This window comes from Paroedura picta, chromosome 6 (genome assembly GCF_049243985.1).
Source record: "Paroedura picta isolate Pp20150507F chromosome 6, Ppicta_v3.0, whole genome shotgun sequence".
Classification (NCBI taxonomy): Eukaryota; Metazoa; Chordata; class Lepidosauria; order Squamata; family Gekkonidae; genus Paroedura; species Paroedura picta.
The window spans coordinates 88,974,542-89,001,567 of record NC_135374.1 but is presented as its reverse complement, the minus strand read 5'-3'; the positions used below and the strand labels follow the sequence as shown (position 1 = coordinate 89,001,567).

At 41.8% G+C, this 27,026-nt stretch overlaps 1 long non-coding RNA gene across 1 annotated transcript in view; it reads left to right on the top strand.

The window, feature by feature from the left end:
* Positions 1-2,404: 2,404 nt before the first annotated feature.
* LOC143840723 (uncharacterized) overlaps positions 2,405-27,026 on the top strand; it is a 39,994-nt gene continuing 15,372 nt past the window's right edge. Inside the window, exon 1 of the long non-coding RNA XR_013232349.1 lies at positions 2,405-2,511. This is a non-coding gene — a long non-coding RNA (uncharacterized LOC143840723). The remainder of the gene's footprint in view (positions 2,512-27,026) is intronic.

Here is a 27,026-nt window from a genome sequence, read left to right as displayed (position 1 = left end):
CTGCTTTTCCCCACCCCAAGTTGCACATCCCTTGTGGACATCACCAATCAAATCTATTTATTTATTTATATACTACCCTCCCCTGAGGTTCAGGGAGGTTCACATGAAACATAGAGGAACAGAAACAATACAGTAAAACTCAGTAACCATCAGCTGAATAACAGTAGTGATAATAACAGCAATAAACAGAACAGTAATTAATAACTTTGACATTCTAACAGTCCGATGGTTGGTTGGTTCAGGGTGTTCGAATTCATGGGAGGAAGAATTGGGGGTCCAGTGAACATTGTTTGTTTTGGTCTACCTCAACCAAATGCCTGGTGGAAGAGCTCTCTTTTGCAGGTTCTGTGGAATTGTTCAAGTTCCATCAGGGCCCAGATCTCTTATGGGATTTCATTCCACCAAGTGGGGGCCAGGACAGAGAAAGCTCTGGCCCTGGTTGAGGTCAATTGTGCTTCCTTGGGGCCAGGAATCACCAGCCGGTTGGAGGTAGCAGAGCATAAAGCTATTTGAGTGGTGTAGGCAGAGAGGTGGTGCCAACTAGTTGGCCAGATTTAACTGCATCAGGATGCAGGAACAGTGGTCCAGAAGAAGGAGAAAGATATTCTGCTCCAATCTCTGCTGAATTATTAGTTTTGTGTTGATTTATATAATTCTATTTTATACAAGTAATAATTTCATAATTTACCAATAGTGATAATATATTTTTGGTCTATTATTATTAATCTGTTACTGATTAGTTGTCTCTCTGTGTTTTCCCGTTATTTCTTTTGTCTAATATTTTGGCTATAATCTATACAACAACATCTAACTTGCCAGATCACACCTAACATTTCTACATGTGCTGAAGGGTAGTTTTGCTGTTCCTTCTTCACACCAGACTTCTGACTGCCACCAGTTATCTCGGAGTTCCCCAAGACAGTGTGGTGTAGTGGTTAGGAGTGCGGACTTCTAATCTGGCATGCCGGGTTCGATTCTGCACTCCCCCACATGCAGCCAGCTGGGTAACCTTGGGTTCGCCACAGCACTGATAAAACTGTTTTGACCGGGCAGTAATTTCAGGGCTCTCTCAGCCTCACCTCCCTCACAGGGTGTCTGTTGTGGGGAGAGGAAAGGGAAGGCGGCTGTAAGCTGCTTTGAGCCTCCTTCGGGTAGAGAAAAGCAGCATATAAAACCAACTCTTCTTCTTCTTCCTAAAATTCAGCAATTCAGGGGGCTGCAGAAGTAGGGGAGGCAGGAAAGTTGCACCTCCATGATCAGAAATCCTTCTGTCCCCAGAAATTTTAGCCAGAATACAAGCCAAGTTTATGAAAGTTGGCAGGAAGAAGTATTGAAATGATTATTTCTCTATTTGGTCAGTTTTTAGGGTGACAGTTTCTAGTCAGAAAATATGGATACTTGAAATAGCATTGCCATAAAGCCAAAGCAAATAAGGACAATCTGCAGATCAATGCTGAATTAACCTTTATTACTTCTCATTAATCTCTGGCATTTGATTTGTATGCATATCTACCAGTGTATTTCTGACACTTAAGATACTGTAGCCTACATTAGCACTCACTTTGGGTTTAACATCATTAAATGTGCACTGTCAAGTCCCTGCAAATCCTGCATTCCCCTTGTCTCTCAGGCTTAAAAAACCCATTTAACACTAAGGTCTAATTAATTATCTGGATTTTTCTATATTTAACAGGGACTATTCTAAACCACAAAACAAGCCAAGCTGAAATTTAGTTCACAGAAGTGTCCGATAATTGCACTCATCTAGATCTAACATTTGTTCTAATTCTTATTTGTCATTACTATTCTGTGGTTTTAATATAATAATTGTAGTACATTACAGGGAAAGTATTTGGTAACCTAGGTTGGCGTGGATAAAGAAATATTTGTTCTCCTTTATGGGCAGTAAGCTACTTTGCCAATTAATTAGAATACAAAACTTAACACAGAGACAAAAACCTGCCCAGGATTTTTGTGGCCGTTTAACACACAGGAGAACTTTTAGTGGGAAGAAACTGCTTTTAACTTCTATATCGGTTGTTAAAAAAACAAAACAAAACCCTTTCACACAACTCCAGATGGTTGTTTAACTTTCTTTCTGCTTTAAAAAAAAATTGCATTGTTCTCGAGAGCTGCTGCAATATTTATTTTGGTAAGGTGTATGTGCACATGCACTTTTCTTTGCTTGGTTTGTAGGGACTCATGAAAAAAAAAACCTGTGATTTCAAAACAGCATTGCAAAATGTGTGTAACTTTCATTTCAACAAAAGATATCAAATGAAGTCAATGGTACTTGAGTCAACAAAAATGCCTCAGAACATCTGCTATCAGTTACGATGGAAAAAGCCTAGAACTTGCTAGGACATAGTTGAGGCGGAAAGGCTCTAATGTGCAAGGACTGAACTGGAAAAGGGGCATTGATTCAAACAGCTATTTCACCATAGAGCTGACTTTGCCCCCGCTTTCCATAGATCAGCAGTCAGCTTTACAGGAGGACCACTTGGAGGAAGGGTGAGTACTGCATTCCTTGCCACTATCCCTGACTGTTCTTCTCCAATGCCCTTCGCTGTTTAAGCAACTGGTAAACCAGGCAGAACTCTTTAGGAAATTTGGCCCTGAGGTCTCCAGCTGCTTACTGTTGACACACCTGAAGGCATATTGTATGGCCGAGGAAGTGTGGGTCTAGTCAGTGTCTTTTCAGTAAAATGTATAGCACAATAAAAAGATCTTTTTTAAATTTGAAAGCTTATAAGTTTCAAGTTTCAAAATCTGTATTTAATGGCACTTTGCCACAACTTCCGTTCGTTCCCTTTACTGGGTTCCCCCTCCACAGCCATATGTTCAAGTCAGGCCTGCATTTATTGGCCAGTTTGTCATGCTACACCAATGTACACTCTAGTTTGCTTGTTCACCAAATAAATGAATGGTTGTAAATACTCAGTCATGCACTGCTGTTTCTTGAGATAGATCACAATTTAAATATGCCACGTTGCGTACAGTCATCGTGCTGTTTCACCAGGGTGCTGAAAGGCAAAACCCCCAGTTTCTCATTTTCATGAACAGGATGAATGACTGAGAACTGGACTTGTCAAAACATAAACAGCCCTGACCTGGTTGGCTCACGCTCAGATGGGAGATTTCTCAGGAAATCCAAGGAAATCCAAGGATTGCCTAGTCCACATAGTGGATGGTCTGGCTCTGCAAACTGGAATTATAAACTGTACAGGGTTCCACAGCAAGCCAAAATTACACCTGGAATGAGTAGGAGAACACATTTTTCTATTGTTCCTCAACTCTTCCTGTAGTGTGTGGTTTAGTCGCAGTTGCATTCTCAAGAGTGCCTTTGGATAAGTTCAGCCCTCTTCTACATAAGGACATTGGAAAGCAGGAAGCTCATACACATTCTTCCATAGCCAATCTATAACAAGGAAAAGAGAACTTCCATTTTGGAAAGGATCCATAAACTTGCTCTCACCTCTTTTTTTTGGGGGGGGGAAGATGCCAGATATTGGCTGATAAAACATGTCTCAGTACATTTTAGTATGCACGGTTATGATAAATGTGGAATGGCTAAGCTACTGCTCTGAGCTTGAAGGCAGGTCAGGGCAATCCAAATGCTGGGGAACCGTTTGGATAGCCTTTAAGGGTCCTGCACTATAGGAATAGGAAAGTGTTCAGCAGCTGCAATTCATCTGTAAAAAATAACATGTCCTTAAACTCACTTTTTTTGCTGGAATATTTGGGGGGGGAAGGAGCAAAAGGACTTCCTGGGAAATGTATCCAAGCCAAATTTTTCCATCAGGCCTAAACTGCAGGCTGTGTCTCTGCTAGTCATTAGGATAGGATTGGCAAGGAGATTAGGATCACAGAAGATTCCTTTTGAAAATGACATTAATTGTATCTATTTCATAGAAGTATGTTGAGGATAAGCTATTCTAGTTCCGATTTGAGACACTCCAAAAAGCACAGTAAAATAAATCATACACCCCTATTGTTTCCTAATAGATTTTGCAACATGTTCTTCTCCCCATCTCTAATTTGCAACATAATGGATTTGCACAGAGGTACTAATCTCCAAACCTGAGCACGGTTAGTTTATGTGATTCACGGCTGCATGGGAGGATGCTTTATTTATGATATTTTTTGCCAAATGGTCACTTTCTCACATTTATTATGACAACAGGATAAATGCCAAGCTTTGTCAACAACTTGTAAATGATGAGTCTTAATGAGGCAATCTAGTATTTTCACTCCTCAGAGGAATCTCCTAATAGGATGAGCAAAATACCAAGTTAAAGGAAGTGGGATAGATTCCCAGTGGACAAATCTTTTTGTATGTACAGTATATTCCTCAAGGCTTTGCTTGGAGTGGGTTTCAGGATGCTGGCCAATTTGGCCTAACTCTCCCATGCAACATTTTAATTGTGTCTTTATCAAATCCACCAGAAATTCTCTCTGCATATTTAGTCTGTCAGTAAACAGCTTGCTAGTGGTTATAACTAGAAAGGGGAAGGACGAAAACATAACAATGTGAATTTCTGGAGAACTTCTTGTTGAGCACACAATGTCCATTCCTTGGAGGGAGGACTATGAATGTTGTTGATTTTTATATTCCTTTTGGTTAATTATTTTAGTGGTCCACTTTTTAAACTATTAGTATTATAGATTTGATCCTATCATAAAAGTGATTTTTATATGCACTTCATTCATCACTTGTCTGTATGATGTACCCATAATGTATAATACTGATTTAATGCTGCACAATTAATATTGGGAATAGAGCCTACAATATAATGAATTTAAAAATCTTAGTATGAGGCAACACAAAATGTCATAAAAATAAAGACTCACTGGTCAGTGTCATACAACAGAGAAAGCATTTATTACCAGAGGAATCTTATTCCTGAACATTACTTTCTTTGTGACATGGTTTTTAATATGCATATCGAAAAAATCTTAGCTACAGTGATCAAATTATGCAGTTCTGAACTTGTCAGTTTATTTGAGATTCTTCCTTTCTTATCCCCTTAACAAGTAAAAAAAATGTGGAAGGGTATGTGTTTTTTCCCCCCAGAAAAAGCTAACAGTGACTCAAAAAAGCTCTTAACCTACCACGAGTGTTGTTAGTCTTTTAAGGTGCTAGTGGACGCTTGTTTTTCTCTACCGCCACAAACAAACATGGCTACCAATCTTGACCTTGCTTTTTTATGTTGGGGAGGGAGAAAGTGCCATTAAATTACAAAAGAGCATTTCTGTACCAAAGGCTTCATGCCAGTCTGCAGGCTGGAGTTTGAGACCAGCCAAGTTGCCTCACCTCTTCCTGCTCCTGCACGGGGAGCATTTGACCTGGTGTACCTCACCGGCCCCAAATTTGTGCTCCTGCATGGGAGCTGGGGAAGCGAAGTTCCTGGTATGGAAATGGTAGAATACATGATAAAAGATAAATTTCCAAGTAGATTGTACTTCAGACAGTGAGAACACTGGGGTAAATGGAGTGTGGAAAGGCATGGTAGGGAGATTTTCATGTTGAATTAAATCACATATGTTTCCTTGGTATGTGTGATTTTCTTGAAAATAACATATTTAGACACACCATTTTATTTTATTTCATTTAACTGTTTTCAGAGTTTTAGACTGCCACTCCTGGAACAATTGGCTTGTGGTTGTTTACATAATCTAAAATCCCATAACGCAGTAAAATATCCCAGTAAAGCCCAAGATGGCAGTAAAAACACAACAACAGGATAACCCATTAGACTGTTCTCACCCCCAACCCCCATGTCCAACAGTCACAGATCTTCCAAGGTGCAGCTCCAAAGGAATGTCCCAATGGCTCTCCCAAGCCTACACAGAGAGGGAGCAGATCTTTATAGCCCAGCTGAAATCACATGCCTGGTGGAAGAACTCCATCTTACAGGCCCTGTGGAACACTGGAAGCTCCATCAGGGCCCTCAGCTCTTCTGGGAGCTCATTCTACCAGGTTGGGGCCAGGACCAAAAAGGCCGTGGCCCCGGTTGAGGTCAGGAGCACCTTCTGAGGATCAGGTACAACCAGGAAATTCCTACTTTCAGAGCAAAGAGCCCTGCGAGGGGCATAAGGAGTCAAGCAGTCCCTCAGATAATTGGGACCCAGGCCGCAGATGGCCTTAGAGGTAAGCACATCCCATTCGCTTTAAGGAGGGTATCCTATGCATAGGTACTTGGGAATAAGTTCTGCTGAACTCAATGCTGATTATCTTTAAACCGCCCATGGCGCCGTGGGTGCCGTGGACTAAATAAAAGAGTAAGGGCTGTGTGGGAGGAGTTAGGGCGGGCTCTATCCGGGATAAAAACCGAGTAGCACTCCAGGGCCAAGTGTCCAATTGGGAGGCCCGCAAAGCACGTGCCCTACCTGCATGCCCTACCTGCTGCGTGACCCCATGCCCTACCTGCTCGCCTCCTGTGCCTGCCCACCGCCACGACAATGATGCCGCGGAGCCGCCGCCCGCACTCCAAAATGGCCGAGCCGACCACCTGCGCGCCGACGACCCGCTGCCCGCTTCAACTTCACCGCCAACATCAGCAGGCCCGTCGCCCAACCAAGATGCTCCCCAACCTCCACGAGTCGCCACTGCCGCCGCGCCCAGCCTGGACCATGCAAGATGGACCCCGAGACCACGACGCCGATGATGAGCCACTCCGTGGGAACCTGCATGCCGCCAGGAGCAGCCAGCATGCTCCCCGCCGTCCCACCTTCGCTGCCACCGCACCCAGCCTGCGACCTCCACGATGACCCCCGGGATGAGGATCACTTTGGAGACACCGCCGCGCCCAGCCAACGTCCTCGAAGATTGTCGCTGACAGGAAGAGGCTGCCGCTGAGCCGCTCTGTGAGACGCCGCGGCCCCAGACATCACGGCACACCCTCTGCTTCGCCGCCCGCAATCCACCGCGCTGCTCCCTGCTCTGCGCTCAGTCCTCGCCGCCCATCCACCACAACATGGCTGCGGACGCCCTCCTCGCCTCCTTCATGCTGCCGATGCCTCGCCCAGGTAGGTTCCCCCGCGGTAGACTCCCCAGCACCCGCTGCACCACCAGCACACACCATGCCCTTCTTCCCCTTGCCTCCCTGCCCACACAGAACTCTTCCCACATCACCATGCTGTCCCTCGCCCCCTTCTAGCACCCATTTTATTGCTTTTTAAAATGGGCTTTAAATCTAGTTTCTGAATAAATGTGCATATGATTGCCTACCTATTATTTTTATAAAGAGTATGACAAATGTTAAAAGGGGAAAACTATCTAAAGCCAAGCATCAGTAGTGTCCACTTATCAAGTCAGACAAAGGGGCTCAAGGGTTCAGAGGACAAAAGGAATTGCCACTTTAGGAGGCAAGTTGGTACCAGTTTTCCTTAAAGAACTTTTATCATAGACACTGGGAACTTTGCAAAAAGATGTGGCTGACTCCCTTGTTCACTATGCTCCTTGTATTTTGAGACAGAAACCTCATATGATCTTCCTAACACCTTACGAGCCAAAATGAACAGTACTTCTGTTCTTACCTCTGGGCAGAGGTCAAATTCAACATGACAGCAGGTACGCTATCCACTGTTGAGGTGCACTCTCGATTTACTGGCATACTTATAGTACATATTCCCCAGAGTCATCACGGGCAGTCGTGCACCCATTTAAAACCAACTATAATACCTGTATGTGCTACTTTTGCATCTTCACAGCTGGTACCCTTAATCAGTTGACAGCATTCATCATGGTGGCGAATGTGCAAGAACTGACTACAGCTCCCAAGTGACAGTATGAGGATATGTAAATACACTTAATGCAAATTTAAAACAAAAACAAAACCCACCACAAACACACTCTTTGTTATGGCACAGCAACAACACAAAAGGGCCAAGATGGAATACTAAACAGAAAACTTGCAGTTTCCCCAAATCCCCACCCTGGAAGAATCAAAATCACCATGAGAACATGCATATTAAACCTTCCCCCCCCCCACCCTCGTTGAGTGCATTGGGAGAATGGACAGGAAAGGGAGAAAGCTATGGTGAAATATTTGTGAATTTGATCCAGATCTGAGGACTAAACTGCACATCACAATGGACTCAAGAACAATCCATGCTGCCAACACTGGGGCAATTTAGCTGTTTAAAAAACTGCCACGAGTGCCTAATTCTGATTGAGCCCACCCTGCAGCAGGAAGGTGTGATATCATTCCCTCCCCCAACACACTTTAAAAGGCTTAAGTAAGAGTACAAGATCATCTCAAGCCCCCACTGCAAGTTTTAGGGCAATTCTTAGGTGGCTAGATCTGTGACCACCTTAATATGTAGTTTGTAGGGTTGCCAAGTTCCTCATAGCTGCTGGCAGGAGATGGACGGGTCACATTATGGAAGCAGGGAGGAGCATGAATTAGCTTCTTAGCATAGAGTTTTGCTCCAAAACCAGAGCTTCCCCCCCCCTCAATGTCATTAATGATGATGTCAGTTTCCAGGTGATGTCAGTTTCTTCCCTCCTCATGCCTGCTAAGTCCCCCAGTTTCTGAAAGCCCTAGAAGGGGGGAAAGGCTCCAACTGGGGACTGGCGACCCTCCTGGTTTGGCTCTTATTAGCACTGTTAGCCAGGCGCCACTAGAAGAGAGACAAATCCCACAGGCTTGAAGTGCTCCTTGTGAAATAGATTTTAAAATGTTTTTGAAAGGACAGATAGGGTTGGGGAAAGATGTGAGAAAATTAATTGAATTTTAGGATTTAAGAGTAGAATTTTTTTTCTGAGTCTTCCCCACAAATTTCAAGCAAATTTTGCTCCAAACAGAGGGGTTATTAAGTTTATGGTGGAATAGGGAATTTCTTTTTTTAAAAAAATCTCAGCTCCGCAAGACAGCCATTGTTCTTTTTCTGTCCTCATCCCTTTCCACTTGAATGGCTCAGTCCTTTTATAATGTTCGAACCTGACCTATACAAGCCAGATTTCCCGAAAGCAGAAGTCTGTGCCACTCATTCAGTTATATACTTTCTTGAAGCCTTGCCCTTCCTTTAGCAAAAGCACTACATGCCCTCATGGTTATCTATACGCACCTTATTCTTGAACCAAAATCAGACAAGGGTGGCAAGGGAGTCCCTTCACTAACAGGGTTCTCAGAGGTTTTCTCAGACAAGAATGAATGGCTCTCAAGCATATTTTGTATTGATAAGATGAAGCAAGAGATCTCATAGTTCAGATCAGGCATATGGCAAGAGGAGAAGAGGTTAACTCTTCCTCCCAGTTTTGTTTTCCCAACTTCAAACTTCTGAAGTTGGTAAGGATTTCCTACCCAAGGGTGGAGAGCCAAAGTTTGGCCACTTCTGTTCAATGCTACACTTCCCGGAGTTCTTTGCATAGAAGCCACAGCAATTTAATTGATCGCGTGAAACATTAGAATTTGCCTGTGGATTTAATATTTAAGTCCAGAGGCCAGATCTGAAAACACAGTGCTACTGTTTGAACCAGCAAAAGAAGAAGAAGAAGAAGAAGAAGAAGAAGAAGAAGAAGAAGAAGAAGAAGAAGAAGAAGAAGAAGAAGAAAATTGGACTGCTTTAATTTCAATATCTCATTTAATCAATTATTTTACTTAACATGAATTGTCAAATAGGGAAAACCTCTACTCAGTAATACCATTCTTTACAGAGCACCAGACTTCCTCCTCGGCACATTCCACATTTCCTTTTTGACTCTTATAGATTTGTACATTCTTATCTTTGTTTAAGCTCAAGGAGCATTTGGTGAAGTTATAAAGCCCCGTAAGCTTATTGAGCTCATAAGGCTTGGTTCTCCTAATCAAGTGCATGGCACTTAAAATTAGTGTAGGAAGAAGCCTCTGAACCTAAACCCCTTTAAATAGTGAGTCCTGGTTAATCCATGCTTGCTTTACTAAAGTGCCAAGGTGTCTACAATATTTAAGTTCTGGACAATCTTGGAGGAAAATCAAAAATTTGATTCCAGAGAAGGATTTTCTTTGAAGTAAAGCTTGCAGCCAGAGAGTTAGAAACCAATCACGTTGATGTTGCCAAATCTTCATCATTCACTGTATTTTCCCCTATTGTCACAAAATAATTTGCAATGGGACAAATTGGAACTTTTTTTTTTGATCCCCAAACATTGGTCAGGCAGTATTATATCCTCTTGCTGGATCCAGTGCCTTTGAGGCTGAAGTTTCTCTCTTAGTCCATCTTAACAGCCCTACTCTACTATTTGTCGCACAGCAGGGTCTCCTTTGCATGTGAACCATACTAACATTTTAATCCATAACACTGAGGGAAGTATATATGGTCCTCTGTTTTGTCCTCATTCCCTCTATGAGGTGGGTTGGGCTGAGACAGTAGCTTTAGGATGAAATAGGGAATGAAATCCAGGCTTATCCAAACTTGGCCAACATTCTGATCACTGCTCCAAACTGTTTTTCTTTTTCTACATCCACAGCCCCTGCTATGACCCCACTCAGACCTGGCCTCTGGGATCCTGCCCGGGACTCAAATGCCAGTGATTCTGGGCCAAAGGAGATACAGCAGTGGGGGCAGATTCTATAATAGGGAGGCAGCGAAGTACAGAATCCCTGCCTGTGGAGTTCCCACAGTCAGTGGCCTGGTCGATACATGCACCATCCTTCAAATCTCTGTTCCATCCCCAGATATGTGGATGAGAGGGCTAGGGCAGAACTGTTGCTGATGCTCTGCAATGCCAGGTCAATTAACAACAAGACTCACAACGAGGCAGCTAGGACATCTCATAGCACACTTATGAAGGTGCATGAGAATGTGGTGAAAGCGGCAAAAAAAGAGACTTCTACGCCACAGAAAGCATGCCCACAAGCTCTCGCCCGGCACAATTGTTTAGCTTAATTAGGTCAGTTACTGCCCTCAAGGAAGGGCATCAAAAGTCAGGGGAACTGGATTTGAGCTGTGCAGCATTATTGAACTAATGTCCAGTCACTCCGCCGGGACCTTCCTGCCACAGTTGACACAGTTAGTGAACTGGAAGCTCCGTGGCCATTGCGGTGGTTAGTGTTTAATGGCATCAGACGGCTCTCAGTAACCAAAGTGGGCATGTTGCTGGGCTCAGTGAGAGCAAGCACTTGCCCATTAGATCCTTACCCATCCTGGCTGCTTAAGTTGGATGACGAACGAGTAGGAAGCCCCTTGAGAGAAATTGTAAATCTCTCCCTCATCTTGCAGGAATTCCCAGAAGGGCTTAAGGAGACGGTGGTCTGCCCACTACTGAAAAAGCCAAGCATGGCTACTAGCACACTACCTGTCCTCTGATCATCAGGCCACAGTGACCCATGCAACGGTCACTTCCAGATTAGACTACTGTAACTCACTCTACGCAGGTCTACCCTTGGCTTTGACCAGGAAATTACAGCTGGTACAAAATGCAGCTGCGAGGGTCTTCACTGGTACATCTTGGAGGGCCCACATCCAGCTGGTGTTACGTCAGCTACACTGATTACTAGTCTTTTTCTGGGTCAAATGTAAGGTTTTGGTTTTAAACTTTAAAGCTATACTCAGCTTGGACCCTGCGTATCTGCGGGAACACTTACCTGCCTATGCCCCCCGCAGGGTACTTCGTTCTGTGGGTATGAATCTGCTGGCTGTCCCAGGCCCCCGGGACATTCATCTGGCCTTGACCAGGCCCAGGTCCTTTTCAGCCCTAGCCCCAACCTGGTGGAATGATCTCCCAGAAGAGCTAAGGGCCCTGTCGGAGTTGTCAACTTTCCATAGGCCCTGCAAGACGGAGCTCTTCTGCCAGGCATATGGTTGAGGCCGGGCTGAGGTCCCAGAGTTACTACTCGTGGATCCCCAAAAATCAGCTAGGTAGCTGCCTCACTCCTATCGAAAGAGCTTGCGAATACAACTGGACAGGGGAGGGGAGATGGGGAGTTGACTCCGATTAATTTATGCATAGCCATCTGTTAATGTACTGGGGTTTTATGGAATAGGTTGTTTTTACTTTATTATTGGAAAATACCACGAGTCTCTGAGAGCGGCAGTATACAAGTTTAAAATAAACAAATAAACAAACAAATAGATAAATATTCCACAAAACCACAGTGCTGCTCACAAGCAGTTTTGCCAGCATGACAAAAAGATAGTTACTGATCCATCATCTTCTATAATTCCTGTGAAGGTGTTCTTCAAATCAATGTCCAGTTAACCAGAGGGTATATTTTCTTCTTTTCCATAAGCTACCTCCTTTATCAAGTGGAGAACATCAGTAGTTAGGGAGACATATAACTGGCATGTTAGCAAGGAGATTCATTTCAGGTTTTGGGCAAAACAGAGTTTCTCTGACTCTGCTCCAAAAGTCAAGGAGATGTTCTCACATGAATTTTTCAATTTACAGCAAATGGTGGCCTTTCCTCTGTTTTATAAAACTCCTTTGATCATAACTTGTTTCCTAGTTTCCAAACCATTATTTTTGCTCTGTAATCCTATATTTCCCTCCAGCATCATTTGATTACCTGTTCTGCATTTAGTTTGTGCCTATTGTTTTGTGACAAGGGAGTTGATTCTTTAGAAATTGCCTATTTATTGGTGTCAGTCTATGTCAATGAAATAGTTTTGTGTTCTGTTGATTATGGCCAATCTACCTTATAGGGATGTTCTTTAACTGTTTGTCCCTTACTTATTGTTGTTTTAAATCTGTTGACTGTTTGTGAAGCTATATGTATATGTATATGTATATGTATATGTATATGTATATGTATATGTATATGTATATGTATATGTATATGTATATGTATATGTATATGTATATGTATATGTATATGTATATGTATATGTATATGTATATGTGTATAACTTTTGTTATCTCAGGCATAGATATGTGTGCACAATTACTGCATATTATATACATAATATATAATATCAATGCATAATCTCTATGCATAATTGTTGGTTTGCATTCCCATTAGGTTGACACTGAATTTGCTAAATTCCTGTTATTTTTGCTGTTGTGTCAATTTGGATTTGGATTTAGAGACTATTCTGGAGGTTCACAAGTTAAAATCCAATTACAATTCAATTTTGCACAGAGTGTAGTAGCAGAGCAGAAATGTTGCAGTTATAGAAGACACACAGAGATCATGTGGTACCATTGTTTACTAAGGATGGCAAGTGGTTAAAAACCAATGCAACCCTATATGTACTTACTGTAGTCTATCAAACTGAAATCCATGGACTTAGGTATAATTCTGTGTAGGACTACATTCAGTGAAGAATTCAGTGCAATTACACATAAAACTATATAACTTAAATTGAAAATAACTGGGGGGAATCACCCTACAAATTGCTTGGACATGACATATTCAAGTCGGAATGGACATAAATTTCACAACATGTCTTTACACATGTTGATGGATGTTGAACCTATGTTTCTAGCCTGTCCCACTATTTACAAAATCAACATGCTGGGATGCTATGTTAACTGGTCATAATAATTAGGTGTTTTCATTTAAACCAATCTATCTGTTTGGAGGGAAGGAAATGCCCAATGACTGTTTATGTGCTGGGAACTTCACCACCCCATCTCCTGTGCAGGAGAACAAATCGGAGGCAGATGAGGTGCACCAGGCCAAATTCTCCCCCGTGTGGGTGCAGGAAGAGGTGGGGCAACATGCCTTACTAAAACTCCAGCCTGCAACCCAGCATGAAACCTCCAGTGCATAAACGGTCATTGTGATTCTTCAAAGATTAGGCTTCAAGATGCCATTTTATTCAACTATTGATTGAAGACCTCTAGAACAGCAAGATGAATGAGTCAGGATCAACTTCAGTCGAGATACAGGAGTGAAGAGGAAACTAGTTATCACATGGTCTCTTAGCTCATCATGCTTTTATTTTACCTAGGAACCCATTTTAGTTGTCATTTATTTCTGTTATGGTTTTGGATGAATTACAAAAGTTTTGAATTATTATAAAAAGAAGAAATTTAAAAATTCATTATTAATTTGGAATTGCCTGGACAATTCCTATATATTTTGTTTAGGTGAGATATGGTGCCCGGGGGTACTCAGGAGGGGTAGAAGAGTAGAAACAGGGGAAACCTTTTTTCTGGGGGATCCCTAACTGGGACATTGAACCTAGAAGCAAAGAGAGGTATACATTTTTGAATAAAATCACATTTTTTAAGCCACAAACTTTTTTGAGCAAAATTTTAAACTTTGGATAACTGTTGTACACAACAATTTTTATAGTGAGCAAGGGTTAACTGCAAATCTCCTTGATCAATTTGAAGGCAATATTTTACCCTGTAAACAGCGAGAGACCATGGGACAAATTGACTAGTATTAATTGTGTTCTGTATACAAAGTCCTGTACTGATGTAAGAGTTAGAATGGTTCCCATTTGTCAAATCACAGACAAGGGTTTTGTTAATGGGGGACATGCAACGCACCATATCACAGACTAAGGATCAGAAGATCTTTCTTCCAGCTGTTGGCAACAGTGTTGCTTTATTCAAATGCTATGTTTTGAACAGCAAGGCTATGATTTAAGTATGCCTTGCGTAAGTTTGATTCATGTAAGTTTGGCTTGAAATGTTCTGTTTCAATTTCACTTCTTCCTTGGGAGAAACAAAACCCAAGTGTCATTCCCTTATTGTTGTTTCGATGTATAAAAGAAGTACAAAATACACAATATAAAATAAAAATGCATATTAAAACAAAGATAACAGAGAAAATCTTATAAATCCTTCACCATTACAACTGACATGTAGCATTTTGCAGATCCATGCCATTTCTTATGCACATCAGGTTGGAGCATTAAAATGTGAGTGCATTTTGCACGTTCTTTTGGTTGAGATTGTCTAATCCAAATTTTACCTGCAAACTGAATGAAAAGTGTATTTCAACATCTTCAACATCTGTATGTCAATTACATATTAATAATGTAAAAATAAAGGTATACACAGCAGTGGATTGGCAATTTAAACCAACCAGGGGAAATCCTGCTGGGTAGAGACATGGGGAGGGCATCCATCTCTGCAAAGGAGATGGGACCCACTGCTTCCATGAGCTGGGAAGTGGGATGTGGTTGCTGCCAGAAACATGATCATTACTGACAAAAGGTGGAACAAAACTGATGACGCTGACATGACAAAATACAGAATCAAAAAGTAGTGAAAATAAACATTTTTGTTCATTATTAGATAAGACTTTGACTCGTTTTAGTGAGTTAATGTATAAAGGAATAGCTATAAATTGTGATAATATCAAAGTGGCTGTTTTGGGCATGAATTCTAAAAGTCATACATGGGGAAATTGATGCCCAAAAGACTGAGCAGGGCAGTTTATGCAGCTCCATTTGAAATCCATTTTTTCTCAAAATAACCACTAGTGACTTTGTTTAAAGCAGAATAACATTTTAATTTTAGGAGGCATGGGTGGCCAAGGGGAAAAAAAGTAAACTATATGCAGTAAAACTGTTTCTCCAAATCTTATATGAAGGAGAAATCAAGAGGCAAAGTGCTCCTCCTCCTCCTCCTCCTCCTTGCACAAAATGTTTGTCTATTTTGTACACTCCTAAGGAATACTTCTGGAAATAGGAAGATTGCCAGCTGAAACAGTGAGCACATTTTCAGCTGCCAGCCTATGGAGCATGATTTCCCAAAATATGCTAATTAGACAAACATCCATAATAGATATGAAAAAGGAACTCTGATTAGGAACTCAGTCTACTACTCCTTTCCACAAGATTCACAGAGAAATACATTTTCAGACACCTTTCCTCACCCATCCAACTGGGATGAAAATTCTCTGGGGTTCTCAGGGAGGTTTACTATGAGCCCAAGGGATTCTCTTTCCAAAATCAGAATAAAATGCCTTCTTCTGAGCAAGTTAGATGTTTCCAGCAAGGGCATGCCCTAAAATAAATGGGGGGCATGAACTGTCCAGTGTAACTGCAGGTCACAATGCAAATGTAGGATTCTAAACAACATAGTCATCTGCACTGGAGGCACAATCAGGACTAAATTAGTGTGTAAATTTGGGCAGGGATTTTAAGGGGCTTTTTGCACGCCTTCAAAATCGCACAATGGTTGCCAATTGAAAACGCTACTGATTTGCTGTTATGCACAATGTCGTTGACAATCTGCCACACACCTGAAACCGATCCGCAAAAAGCGCTTCCTTGTAGTGCTTTCAGGGAAATCCCCAAAAGTGGATTCACCCTCCGGAAAGCGCTACACTCCTGCAACCAATCTGCAACACTAGCGGGAAAGTTCTGTGCGTTACTATTGTTGTGGTTTCTACAAAGTCCCTCCCCCTGGCTCTCTCCTCTGATCTTCCGGCGAAGCGATCGCCATTTTTTTTTCTCCGAGCAAGCGGAGATCAAATCAGCGGCAAGCCTTCGTTTACCCAGTGAGGCTTCCCCGGCTGCAGTCCCTCCCCAAAGCTCTTTACAGTCTCTTTACAGTCACTAAGCACAAACAACAGAAAAGCCCGTTTGCTGATGTATTTTCCCTTTATTTTTTACACTGTTTTTGGCCGAAAATCGGGCCCGTGAGGGGGGGGATTTTTTTTTTCACTCGGGGGGAGCGTGGCAACGATGAAACGACAGCTCAAACACACCTGCCAGCTGATGGGTCTCTCCGTTGCAACGAATCAACACATATTCGTTGCAATGGGTGTGTTTTTTTTTTAAACCTTTCTTAAAGGGAAAGGGGCTGTTTGGGAGCATGCTAACGGCTGCCCATTGGCTGCTTGACGGCCAGGGGCGGGACGAGCTCGGCAATAGCGCTTCCTTTCTAGCGATTTTTGCTGAGACCAGAAGCTTGTGGGAAACGATGGAAACGCAACTGGATTCCACTACAAAGTTAGGTATCCATAATGACGAATTCCACTATTTTAAATGGCGATTTTTTGTTCAGCAAACAATTTGCTACAAGGATCCCGGTGCGGAAAGCCCCTAAAAATTTAAATTTCTATAAGTAGGGTGAAAAGGGCACCGGGGAGGAGGGGGAGGAGTTTAATGGTTCTAGTTGAACTGGCTCTCCAGCTTTTAATTTAACCTGTATATGGATGCCCATTCATGGGCATGTCCATTGGTTTCTTGTCCTGAAATAAGGTAAGGATGATGTGTCTTGCTGATAACAGAAACTGCACCCTATCCTGGTATTAGCTTTTTCTATGCCAAATATTCTCATTGGTACTTGAGGTCTTTTAGTGCTGAGTTTGTGCTTTTTGGGTAAACTTTTGCATGGTGATTCTGCTACTCAGTGATATGGCAGGTGGTCCAAATGCAGAGGATTGTTTCCATCTGTTTATGTTTCCACAGTTATCAAATGTATTATTAGGTATGGCCATTGGCCATAGCAATATAAAATATTAGCAGTATAAAAGAAGTACAAAATACATAATATAAAATAAAAATTCAGATTACAACAAAGATACCAGAGAAATTCCTATAAATTCTTCACAGGTACAGCATGTTGCAGATTTATGCCATTTCTTATGTACTTCAGACTGGAGAATAAAAACCTGAATTCATTTTGCATGTTCTTTTGGTTGAGACTGTCTAATCCATGGTAGTATTGTCCTAAACCTTCTCCTGGTTTAACTCTACATCTTGGCAAATCTTGATTGATGGCCTTTTCAATCTTAAATCAGGGTCCTCAAAGTAACTTTTGAAGTCCTGAATCACAGAACCAATTGCAACTTGAAATGTGAATATGCAAATCCTTCCAAAACTGCATATCTGTTGCAATAGATACAGAAATAACCAAGGCACGTCATACATGCAAGCAATAGATTGTACATCTATATACAGTGATATAGTCTACAGCACCTGACCCTTTATTAAAGCACCTGTTCTAAAATAACTGCTGCAACAGCTTTAATGAAAGATTCAGGAGTTTACCCATTTCTTCTCTCCTATTAAACTGAAACCCTGCACACAAAAAAATCATTGCGTTTAGAGCTGCAGTATTTCCAAGATTTTCTGAAACAAAGAACAAAACTAGATGTTACAATGTCTAATGGTCTGACCTGTGACTACCAATGCTATATTAGAGGGAAATGTGGCCATTGAAAAATACCATGAGTGCAGGAGGATCAGGTGATCTTGTTCCCCATGAGACTTTTGAAGTGTCAAAACAGCCCTTGAGAAGGGGGTAGACAAGATCGCCCCATCTCAGTGCACTGAGGGATCAGTTGGGCCCTCAAGGCTTTTTTTAAATAGCCAAATGTTTTAATCTATCTAACTATCTATCTATCTATCTATCTATCTATCATCTATCTATCTATCTATCTATCTATCTATCTATCTATCTATCTATCTATCTATCTATCTATCTATCTATCTATCAGGTTTCTGTCCTGCCGCTCCTGGCACAGCTGTCTCCCAGTGTCTCACAATCATAAAACCAGTACAGTTCCAATAAAACAATCCCAATAAAACATACGTTTTAATTAAACAATAGCAACACCGGTTGCATATACTATTAAATATATATCAAACGTTCCATCATTGTCATCTGATTTTTGTAACGGGCTTGGTGTTGTATAGAGGAGGGTCAAGAAAGAGGGTCATCTTTCTTAAGGCATTTGGGGATTTCTAGTGCTACTCACAGCAGACTTGTAGCTTGTTGTTCATGACTGTCTGTAGGGTTCCCATTCCCCTCCTGGGGGTGACAGAAGATTTTTTTTTTAAAGGCAGCATTCATTGTGTGAAAAAAAATGGCAGGAGCTCAGTGAGCTACAATAAGATGGGGTATATGGATTTCATTGTTTCCTCTTAAGAAAACATAGGGGCCTGGATACAGGATAATAATGTATTATGGTTCTCCTCTTTGCAGCTTTACCTGCTTTCTTAACGAGCTCTGATTCTTATCTTGTATTTTCTAGTTCTCTGCCGCATTTTTACCCTATTTTGTAACTTTTTCTGTAGTTTATATTCATTTCAGCTTCCCTTGATGTGCGACACATCCACCAACTTATGATAGGGCTACATCAACCACCTTCATCTGATAACCCTGACATGATTCTTTCAGTAATACCTTTTGAATCCAAGTAAACATATAGTATTGCTGATGAATAAAGTGCAAGGCTATTTACACAATTAGATATTCTGAGAAGCCTCTATAGAGGCAAAAAGGAACTCATTGAAGCACAACCTTCTTAAAGTGGTAGTGTCCTCACAGGACAGTCAGGTTCACATGACAATCCCCTTATATTTGGACATCACATTTACAGAAACACTGAAGAGACTGGGCAAGCTACATCAAATAAAATAACAACAAATTAAATATTTATTATACAGGTACACATAGGCAAAATTAAAAACATTAAGCATATGAAGCTTTACATTCTCTTTAAATATTTCCAATACATTTCCTATATCGTAAACCACCTTGAGCCCTTGGGGAGAGGCGGGCAATACATTTAAATATAATAATAATAACAACAACAACAACAACAAAGTTCTCAAATGACCAATATAAGATCATATAGGTCTGTCCTCTAAGACAGTGGTCCCCAACCTTTTTGAGGCTGAGGACCGGCGGCAGCAGGGAGGGCGATTGCCCGGCCGCGCACACGTGCGCAAAAGCACCACGCATGCGCAATTTTGGCCGTGCATAGTGCATACGCACATGCGTGGCCCTGCTTCCCTCCCTGCTCCCACGTTAAGAAGCTTTCCGGGCTGCAAGCTTATGGCCTGGGAAGTTTTTTACTGCGGGGGGGGGGGAGAGGGAGCTGTGGCCCGGTGACAGGGCCTTCTGTGGTTGGGGACCACTACTCTAAGACTTTTCTCCGTGGTCAAAATGCAAACTCATTCAGAAAAACACACATTTAAAAAAGGAAATTACAATCTTGAGTGATTTTTTAAAAAAATAAATATGCATAAAATGCAAGGATTACCAAGAGGAGAATGATAAAAATAGACAAGATGAAAATCAGTAAGAAGCAAAAAGATAGCCTGGCCTCAAAAGGCAACTCAGGCTACAACAAATTATGTCCCGCGCATGACCTCAGCTCAGATTTTCATAGCAGCCAGCCAAGGCAGACAGTGAGGGCATTTGAGTAACATGTGGATATTCATCCGCTAGAAGAAAAAAATAATTTTCTGTGCTGCTGGACACAGGCCAATGTTGGCTAAGATTGCCATGAGAACTTTAGATCTCAGCTCCCAATAGAGAGGAAAGCCCTCTGCTTCTGGGACTCTGCAGGAACATAGGCACAGGGTAACAGGTTTGGGAATATAACAACCTGTTCACATAGCTGCTGGCATCGCTTTGAGGCAGATGGATGTGAAAGCTTTTCTAAATTTATGAAGGATAATATTACAAAGGTAAGGGGCTCTGTTGTGATCCCTTTTTGATCAATCCAAACCAGGGAGAAATTTGAGAACTGGATATGGTGTACCTATCAATGTAGCATCAAGACTGAAAACCCAGTGACCAAGTCTGGAAGTGTCTAGAATGACACCCTGAATATTAACTGGTAAAGAACAACAATGAAGGAAGTGATTATAGCCAGCAATCCAGGGAGGACCTTTCTGCTGACAGTAAGGGGATGACTTGAGAGCTGCCCAGCTGAAATATTCCTTTCCTCAAATAGCTAATCGAGGAAACATGCATGCACTGCCAGCAGCAGCGGTGCGTCCCGCCTTATGGTTTCTAAATTCTGGTCACCTTATGCAAGCCTCAAGTGAACAAAGACCTAGGTCAGCCCACAGCAGGGCTGCTGGGGTGTCCGAGGGCAGAATCAGAATCTGGCTTCAAAAAGTGATTTGAGATAGTGATTTGAGATAGTCTCTTATGTCCACGATAATTATTCCATAATTCTAGCCCAAGATTCCAGCATCATGTAAGAGTTACGTCATGGTCTTCCATCCTCTAGAACCACTTCAGAATGGAATCAATCAAAATGCTTCCCCTTGCCACTCCCACCAATCCATAGGTTTCCTTCAGCTTAAACTCAGCATGCCTATGTTGATAGAACTAGCAAAGCCCCCTCATTGGCACCAGTGCTGCCATCACTGAAAATTACAGATCTGATTATGAACAAAGCACTGTACACACACCAACACACACACACACACAGAATTGACTGTTTCTTCTAAGTGCTTGTTTTGCTGTCCTTAAATTTAAGGCTATTTTGGAACTTATCCAAATGTTTGATTTTCGTAATTATTGTTAGGCTTGTCTCCCCCTCCTCTCCTACCCCCTCCAGCCCGCTGCATGGAAATAAAATTGCGGTTTAGAGATTGAGTCCCCACGGCCCTGTCTGTGCTCAGCAAATGGTTCCATGTCACTCGCTGCATCACAATATCGAAGCCACAGCGCTCCGTGGCAGCTAATCCTCTGAGCCTGCTAATAAGCTTAGGAGCACGTTCATTGAAGACTGACGCGTTAGTCACAAACAGGGAGAAAATATCTACTGGGGGAAGCTGAATTGGTTTTAATCATCTGCTAATCACCAGTAATGAGACCTACTCTGGGGAAGAAAAGAAAAACAGATAGTCAGAGGGAGGTTTTGTTCTTCACAGCGGAGTAACAGGGAATGAGAGGGCAGCTGTTATTAGGAGAGAAAAGAGGGAAAGAAAGGACAGATTTGCCCAGACCAGATGAAGCTTCTTCTGTTTTGTTAGCTGAGTGTTTCATTCAGTCTCCCAAACTTCAGATCTTTTAGTTTTTCCCCCACCTCCCTTTCCAAGGCCTATCCCACCTCCATGGAGCAAACGATTCTTTCCCCTTTAGACTTCACAGACTTAAACTTAACTTTATTGGTTATTTCAGATTTATTTATTCATTCATTCATTGAAAAGTAAAGGGGGAAAAGACGGGGATGACAAGAAAGTATGTGTGTGAAAAAGATAAAGAGGAAATGGGTAAAGGGACAATTGTTTGCCAGTAGTCTGTCCTTAACATGAGGCCTGGACAGAGAATTAGCACTGAAGTGAATGGATTTGGAATTATCTGTATGCCATGATTTCAGATAACATACACGGAATGACTTGGGAGCCCTAATGTTGAAACATTTATTGGCATGGGGAGGGTATGGTCTTGCTTATTGCCTGGAGAGACTATTATGATGCCATATGCTCAATATATTTGAGTATAATAAATAAAAATTATGTGCAGACATTTTGAATGGAAGCAATATCCAGTAGTCTTCTCCACACATCCCTCTATTTTTGAGAATTCAGGAAGCTCATTGTGATCATTCAAAATCCCAAAGACAAGAAGGGAAGTAAGCTAATCACAAACTCAGATGCCTGACTCAGTCCTTAGTCTGTCTACAAGGCATGTAAACATTTATGATTGCCATCATTATAGATGCCATTAGAAATATGACACAAGACTGCTATTGTTCTTATATTAGAAGAACATCCTGAGCCAATACAGCCATGCAACCACGTGGACACTGAAAAACAGAGAACTAGGAAAGGGTAAACAGTGGGCCATTCCACACAATGACCAATGTTGCTAAATGTTTGCAGAATGCAGAAATGCTATTTTTAATAGTGGAATTTCATCATTCCGCATATCTTCAATTCTAGTGGCATATTGAAGTCCCAGTAGCGGTCTATTCATTCCCCGCAGATTTCTGGTCTCGCTGGAATCGCAACAAAGGAAGCTATATTTTTTTACGCTTCTTCCCGCCCCTGGCCATCAATCAAACAGAACAGCCAATGAACTGTTGTGTTCGTGCTCCCAAAAAGCCCCTTTCCCTTTAAAAACTGTTTTTTTTAAAACCCAAACACATCAGTCGCAACGAATATTTGTTCAATCATTGTCTCAGAAATACCTTTTTGGCTGGCATAGGAGCTGCCGCTTAATCGTTTCCACACTCTTCAAGTAACACCCCCCCCCATGGGCACGATTTGTGGCCGAAATTATGGGAAGTATCGAACAGGGAGCTGTATTATGCTCGGAAACTTTAAAGACACTTGCAGTAGTGAGCTTTGTTTTACTGTTAAGCACTTCTGTGGAAGGACTTCAGCTGGAGAATCCTCGCTTTTTCGTTGCTTTCGCCAGTTTAAGGGGGAGGGGAAATGGCAATCGCGTCTCCAGAAGCTCGGGGGCGAGAGCGAGGGAGGGACATTCTTTTTTCCTCTATTTTGAGAATGCACATGTCTTTCACTGATGTGTTGTGGCTTGTGCTCAGAAGTGTAGTGTTTTTTTTGGGGGGGATCCACTTTTCTGGATTTCCCCCTAAGCGCTATAAAATTCTGATTGTTGCAGGAGTTCGGCGGGAGTTTTGCAATTTGTTTATGACATCATGTGGAATGTTGAATTATTAGAGTTTATGAAAGGTAAGACTTTGGCTACATTTAAGTCATGCGGAATGGCCCAGGGTATTGATTCAGACATAATACCCATCTATGGTAAGGTGACCAGATTGTCTCACTTTTGGAAGGACATCTGGGGGTACCTGGCAAATTGTACTTATGTTGAAATTTAAAATATATATATATATATTACAATACTATTTTTGCATTCTATGCGTTCTATGAAACTTTTTGTTGCTCCATGTGGACCAAATTTTAAATCAAGAACCCCCCCAGTCACTGGTGTCCCGCTTTACCAGTGTTAAAATCTGATCACCTTAATCTATGGATTGGATCCAACCAAAGGCTCTTCTAAAGTCTGCACAAAAATCTGTCTATCCATTCCCCTAGTAGCTCTGTTCCTGCAAGAGTCAGGAGGAAGTGATTTTACCCAATGAAGTTTTCCAACTCATGTAGCCATTGTTCCATGCCAGTCTCACAACCACAGAAAGGAGAACACAGGGAGGACCCACAGCTGCCAGCATCTCCCACTGATGGATCTCAGGTTTTATCTGCGTCAGTTGTTAATTTTGTATGCAGCGAATAAGGAAGACCAGGGTTCAGTCTGTACTCAGTCATGCATTTCATCAGGTAATTGTTGGCAAGTCACTTTACCCCACCTCACTGGATTGTTGTTAAGAAGAAAACAGAGAAAGGGGAGACTATGCATGGAGCCAGAAACTCTGCTGAGAGAAGGTGGTAAAAATTTAATGTCTGGGGCAATACGAAAGATCGGGCTCTCATTGGGTACAAAATTCTTTTGGAAATTTGCCAGGACAGTCTTCAATTAAATGAAGGAGAGCCTCTTTCATTTCAGTAATGGTTGCAACAGGAAAAAATGGTAGGTGGCACTCTTTGTTTATAAAAGACAACCTTTAGAAATTAAAATGGCATTTAAATTGTCTAAGAGCCTCTTGTGGCACAGAGTGGTAAGGCAGCTCTGAAAGCTTTGCCCATGAGGCTGGGAGTTCAATCCCAGCAGCCGGCTCAAGGTTGACTCAGCCTTCCATCCTTCCGAGGTTGGTAAAATGAGTACCCAGCTTGCTTGCTGGGGGGTAAACGGTCATGACTGGGGAAGGCACTGGCAAACCACCCCGTATTGAGTCTGCCATGAAAACGCTAGAGGGCGTCACCCCAAGGGTCAGACATGACTCGGTGCTTGCACAGGGGATACCTTTACCTTTACCTAAATTGTCTATGTTTTGGGTACAGAAAAGTCCAAATATTGTATATCAGTTCATCTCTTACTAAGGCCATAAATGCCTTGAAAAGGGATAAATGGCCAATAGTACATTTGAGAGGGAGGGGGGAGTTGTATGGGACTAATGCAGTAGAACCACCAGAAGGAAAATCTAACACCTAATGTATTTTTGCTGTCAGAAAATAAGATTACCAGCTCTAGAATAAGCAAATACTTTATTTAGTGAAACAACAGTCCAATGGCTAAGTAATGGACATGGAGTCGTACAAATTAACCTTCCCTTGGATTGGCAGCAATTTCTTTCATCAGGATTTAGTTCTTTCTACTGTAACAGCCCATGCAGACCATAATTCCAAAGAAGCAGAGACATTAAATGCTTTCTCTTTTCTCTTTCCCTCTTGCATCTGTGTCATTTTAAGTGACACCAGCTATTTTCATCAATCTTATCTCTCAGGCAGCTGAAACAATTCTTGAAGAGTTGTGTTAAGAGACCTGTTCTTTGTAATGTGTGTATCTGCACACACATGCAGATATTTGTCAATGTGACCGTGTGAATAGACACTTGACCCATGCTGTTTTCTTTTACAACTATTGAATATTCCTGCTGGTCTACTATATTATAAGGACACATAAGGAGGTTCCTTTCAATGTCAGATCATTGATGGGGCCTGGAAATTTCCCACAGTTACCGTTGATCTTTATACTACAGTGACTATCTCCCACGGAGAAAATGGCAATATTCCCTGCTGAGGCCCTGCCCCTCCTAGCCCCATACTCTCCAGGTTCCAACCCTAAATACCAAGGAATTTCCCAACCCAGACTTGGAAACCCTATATCTAGCTCTCTGTAGCAAATTTACAGGATGTAAAAGTTCTTTCTTGATACTTGACATTTAAGGACTATGCCTTTAACCGGAAATGCCAGGTTTGAACCTGGGATCTTCTCTTAATCAGGGTTGTATCTGGTGCCTGCGTCCTTGATTGTGGAACCAAAATACCTCCACACCCACTCCTATTCATTTCCAGTGGAATCATCTTGAAAACGACAACAACAAAATGAATGTCACTTAAGTCACAATAAAAATGGGAATCTTTATAAAAATATATCAGTGTTCATCCTGATGTTTCCATTGTGGCCTGTTGGTATTAGGAAATGGGCTTTTTCTCCCACATGTGACCTTGGTGGTGATAAGAGGTTTTGTTTGGGGACCAGAAATAGCCAAATTGGGAGAGCCTAGATATTGCAGCCTAGCTCTGACTTGAATATTAAGTTTTGGACAGCTGACATTCTTTTGAGCCATGTGTGTATTACATGTATGTTTGTATGACTCTGTCTTTGTGACTGGGATTCTTCAGTTCTTTTATGGTTCATAATTCAATGGAGTCAAACATGGCCATGAAGTTTTCTACAGCATTCCCATGAACACATCTTGGTTGGGGCAGAGCTTGCTGCTATGATCTCTTTCTTTCCTATATGCATTAATTTTCTACAGTTAAAAAAGTCTTTAAAAAGACTACTTTTTTATTGCATGGCAAATTTTGAATAGTCAGAATTCTATAATTGACTGGACTTTATTTTTCAAACAATTTTTTTATTCTTCCATGGAAGGCTAGGGTACAACTCGATACCAGTTCTTATCCGACACCACATGGTGGAGGTTGGGGGGGGGGGCTTTATTTTGTTTGTTTTAAATTGGGATTTGTAAGCCACCTTGAGAAAAAGGTGGGATAGATATAAATCTAAGCTCTTCAAGTCTGCCTGGGATTCTGCCCAGAAGGAAGATGAGATTGGGGGATAATTAGGACATCCTCATCTGTCTAATAGTTGTGGTGTTGTGTGTGTTTGTGAGTCAATATGGTTTTATTGAATTGCTTACATATTTTGGATGTAACTTGTTAAAACTTCTTTGATGTTCACCACCCTGGCAATTCTGTTTGGGTGAGACGGCAGCATAGAAATGTTTTAACTAACTTAATCAATTGATAATCCTCCTTTTGCTTGTTTCTTTTTTAAACATCTACCCTGATGAAAAATTCTGGATTTGAAACCTTACACACTGTTTTGTACCATTTGGTTGATCCTTATGAAAGGTATGGGGGACTTGGGGGGCATAAGGCCGTATAAATGTCACCAAACCCAACAATGTTTCTTCCTTGGAGACTTGTGTCTTTTTGTGAAAGGGAGAAATAAAAGTAAATAAATAATGTATCCTTATCATTTATATAACAAGGGCCGGTATGTATGTTAGTCACTCCTAAGATTGCCACTGGTGAGGAGATCCAGAAAGTGCGGATGAGGCGCACTGGGCTAAATGCTCCCCCATGTGAGTGCAGGAACAGACGGGGCAACATGCCACAATTAAAACTCCAACCTGCAGCCAAGTATGAAACTTCCAGTGCGTAAACAGTCCATGCGAAACATTTTCATGTCAGTATCACATGGCATGGCACTAATGAATGTCAGTTTAGAATGCATTCAGGTCAATATAGACTCTACTGGCAGGTCCACCTCCAACTTGTCTGAA